This window comes from Rhipicephalus microplus, unplaced genomic scaffold, assembly GCF_043290135.1.
Source record: "Rhipicephalus microplus isolate Deutch F79 unplaced genomic scaffold, USDA_Rmic scaffold_59, whole genome shotgun sequence".
Lineage (NCBI taxonomy): Eukaryota > Metazoa > Arthropoda > Arachnida > Ixodida > Ixodidae > Rhipicephalus > Rhipicephalus microplus.
Window position 1 is genome coordinate 543,211 of NW_027464632.1, and position 4,507 is coordinate 547,717.

General features: G+C 52.7%; 1 non-coding gene across 1 annotated transcript; it reads right to left on the bottom strand.

Annotated features, from left to right (window-relative positions):
* Nucleotides 1–596: 596 nt before the first annotated feature.
* Nucleotides 597–670, bottom strand: TRNAN-GUU (transfer RNA asparagine (anticodon GUU)). The gene has a single exon. It is a non-coding gene; the product is annotated as a tRNA-Asn (tRNA).
* Between the last annotated feature and the right edge of the window lie 3,837 nt (nt 671–4,507).

A 4,507-nucleotide genomic window follows, 5' to 3' on the forward strand; every position in this document is an offset into this window, starting at 1 on the left:
AGCGCCACACCACCACCGGGTGGGCTCGATACTCCAAGCTTTCGGTTAACAGCCGATCGCGCTAGCCAATTGCGCCACGGAGACAGTCCTGCTCCACTCTCACCACCATCAGAACATATCTTCAAAGCTATCAGCCCATAGAAAAAAAGCCCGCACCACCACCGGGTGGGTTCGAACCTCCAACTATTCGGTTAACGGCTGAACGCGCTAGCCAATTGCGCCACGGAGACAGTCCTGCTCCAATCTCATCACCATGAGAACACATCTTCAAAGCTATCAGCACAAAAAAAAGTGCCGCACCACCACCGGGTGGGCTCGAACCTCCAACTTTTCAGTTAACTCTAAATCGCGCTAGCCAACTGCGCCACGGAGACGGTCGTGCTCCACTCTCACCACCGTCAGAACATTTCTTCAGAGCTATCAGCCCAAAGATAAAGAAGCGCCACACCACCACCGGGTGGGCTCGAACCTTCAACCTTTCGGTCAACAGCAGATCGCACTAGCCAATTGTGTCATGGAGACAGTCGTGCTCCACTCTCACCAACATCAGAACATATCTTCAAAGCAATCAGCGAAAAGAAAAAAAAGCGACACACCGTCCCCGGGTGGGCTCAAACCTCCAACCTCTCGGTTAACAACCGATCGCGCTAGCCAATTGCGCCACGGAGACAATCCTGCTCCACTCTCATCACCATCAGAACATATCTTCAAAGCTATCAGCTTAAAGAAAAAAAAGCGCCATACCACCACCGGGTGGTTCGAACCTCCAACCTTTTGGTTAACAGCCGATCGCGCTAGCCAATTGCGCCACGGAGACAGTCGTGCTCCACTCTCACCACCATTAGAACATATCTAGAACATATCTTCAAAGCTATCAGCGCAAAGATACAAGCAACACACCAATCCCGGGAGGGCTTGAAACTCCAATTTTTTGGTTAACAGTCGAACGTGCTAGCCAATTGCGCCACGGAGACAGTCGTGCTACAATCTCACCACCTTCAGAACATATCTTCAAAGCTATCAGCCCAAAGAAAAAGAGGCGCCGCACCACCACCGGGTGGGCTCAAACCTCCAACCTTTCGGTTAAGAGCCGATCGCGCTAGCCAATTGCGCCACGGAGACAGTCCTGCTCCTCTCTCACCACCATCAGAACATATCTTCAAAGCTATCAGCCCATAGAAAAAAAAGCCCGCACCACAACCGGGTGGGCTCGAACCTCCAACCTTTCGGTTAACGGCCGAACGCGCTAGCCAATTGCGCCACGGAGACAGTCCTGCTCCAATCTCACCACCATGAGAACACATCTTCAAAGCTATCAGCCCAAAGAAAAAAAAGCAACACACCACTCCCGGGAGGGCTCGAACCTCCAACCTTTCCGTTAACAGCCGATTGCGCTAGGCAATTGCGCCACGGAGACAGTCGCGCTCCACTCTCACCACCATCAGAACATATCTTCAAAGCTATCGGCCCAAAAAAAATTTCCGCAGCACCACCACGTGGGCTCGAACCTCCAACCTTTCGGTCAACAGCAGACCGCACTAGCCAATTGCGCCACGGAGACAGTCGTGCTCCAGTCTCACCACCATCAGAACACATCTTCAAAGCTATCAGCCCAAAAAAAAGTGCCGCACCACCACCGGTTGGGCTCGAACCTCCAACTTTTCAGTTAACTCTAAATAGCGCTAGCCAACTGCGCCACGGAGACAGTCGTGCTCCACTCTCACCACCGTCAGAACATTTCTTCAGAGCTATCAGCCCAAAGAAAAAGAAGCGCCACACCACCACCAGGTGGGCTCGAACCTCCAACTTTTCGGTTAACTGCCGATCGCGCTAGCCAATTTCGCCACGGAGACAGTCGTGCTCCACTCTCACCACCGTCAGAACATTCCTTCAGAGCTATCAGCCCAAAGAATACGAAGCACCGCACCACCACCGGGTGGGCTCGAACCTCCAACCTTTCGGTCAACAGCAGACCGCACTAGCCAATTGCGCCACGGAGACAGTCGTGCTCCAGTATCACCACCATCAGAACATATTTTCAAAGCTATCAGCGCAACGAAAAACGCGACACACCACTCCCGGGAGGGCTCGAACCTCCAACCTTTCGGTTAACAGCTGACCGCGCTAACCAATTGCGCCACGGAGACAGTCGTGCTCCACTCTCACCACCATCAGAACATATCTTCGAAGCTATCAGCGCAAAGAAAAAAGCAGCACACCACTCCCGCGAGGGCTCGAAACTCCAATTTTTCGGTTAACAGCCGAACGTGCTAGCCAATTGCGCCACGGAGACAGTCGTGCTCCACTCTCACCACCGTCAGAACATTTCTTCAGAGCTATCAGCCCAAAGAAAAAAAACGCCGCACCACCACCGGGTGGGCTCGAACCTCCAACCTTTCGGTTAACAGCCGATCGCGCTACCCTATTGCGCTACGGAGACAGTCCTGCTCCACTCTCACCACCATGAGAACATATCTTCAAAGCTATCAGCCCAAAGAAAAAAAGCGCTGCACCAACACCGGGTGGGCTCAAACCTCCAAGCTTTCGGTAAACATCCGATCGCGCTAGCCAATTGGGTCACGGAGACAGTCGTGCTCCACTCTCACCACCATTAGAACATATCTTCAAAGCTGTCAGCGCAAAGAAAAAAGCACAACACCACTCCCGGGAGGGCTCGAACCTCCAACCTTTCGGTTAACAGCCGATTGCGCTAGCCAATTGCGCCACGGAGACAGTCGTGCTCCACTCTCACCACCGTCAGAACATTTCTTCAGAGCTATCAGCCCAAAGCAAAAAAGAGCCGCACCACCACCGGGTGGTTCGAACCTCCAACCTTTCGGTTAACAGCCGATCGCGCTAGCCAATTGCGCCACGGAGACAGTCGTGCTCCACTCTCACCACCATCAGAACATATCTTCAAAGCTATCAGTGCAAAGAAAAAAGCAACACACCAATCCCGGGAGGGCTTGAAACTCCAATTTTTCGGTTAACAGCCGAACGTGCTAGCCAATTGCGCCACGGAGACAGTCCTGCTCCACTCTCGCCACCATCAGAACATATCTTCAAAGCTATCAGCGCAAAGAAAAAAGAACACACCACTCCCGGGAGGGGTCGAATCTCCAACCTTACGGTTAACAGCCAATCGCGCTAGCCAACTGCGCCACGGAGACAGTCCTGCTCCACTCTCATCACCACCAGAACATATCTTCAAATCTATCAGCCTAAAGAAAAAAAAGCGCCATACCACCACCGGATGGTTCGAACCTCCAATCTTTTGGTTAACAGCCGATCGCGCTAGCCAATTGCGCCACGGAGACAGTCGTGCTCCACTCTCACCACCATCAGAACATATCTTCAAAGCTATCAGCGCAAAGAAAAAAGCAAACACCAATCCCGGGAGGGCTTGAAACTCCAATTTTTCGGTTAACAGCCGAACGTGCTAGCCAATTGCGCCACAGAGACAGTCGTGCTACAATCTCACCACCTTCAGAACATATCTTCAAAGCTATCAGCCCAAAGAAAAAGAGGCGCCGCACCACCACCGGGTGGGCTCAAACCTCCAACCTTTCGGTCAACAGCAGACCGCACTAGCCAATTGCGCCACGGAGACAGTCGTGCTCCAGTATCACCACCATCAGAACATATTTTCAAAGCTATCAGCGCAACGAAAAACGCGACACACCACTCCCGGGAGGGCTCGAACCTCCAACCTTTCGGTTAACAGCTCACCGCGCTAACCAATTGCGCCACGGAGACAGTCGTGCTCCACTCTCACCACCATCAGAACATATCTTCGAAGCTATCAGCGCAAAGAAAAAAGCAACACACCACTCCCGCGAGGGCTCGAAACTCCAATTTTTCGGTTAACAGCCGAACGTGCTAGCCAATTGCGCCACGGAGACAGTCGTGCTCCACTCTCACCACCGTCAGAACATTTCTTCAGAGCTATCAGCCCAAAGAAAAAAAACGCCGCACCACCACCGGGTGGGCTCGAACCTCCAACCTTTCGGTTAACAGCCGATCGCGCTACCCTATTGCGCTACGGAGACAGTCCTGCTCCACTCTCACCACCATGAGAACATATCTTCAAAGCTATCAGCCCAAAGAAAAAAAGCGCTGCACCAACACCGGGTGGGCTCAAACCTCCAAGCTTTCAGTAAACATCCGATCGCGCTAGCCAATTGGGTCACGGAGACAGTCGTGCTCCACTCTCACCACCATTAGAACATATCTTCAAAGCTGTCAGCGCAAAGAAAAAAGCACAACACCACTCCCGGGAGGGCTCGAACCTCCAACCTTTCGGTTAACAGCCGATTGCGCTAGCCAATTGCGCCACGGAGACAGTCGTGCTCCACTCTCACCACCGTCAGAACATTTCTTCAGAGCTATTAGCCCAAAAGAAAAAAGAGCCGCACCACCACCGGGTGGTTCGAACCTCCAACCTTTCGGTTAACAGCCGATCGCGCTAGCCAATTGCGCCACGGAGACAGTCGTGCTCCACTCTCAC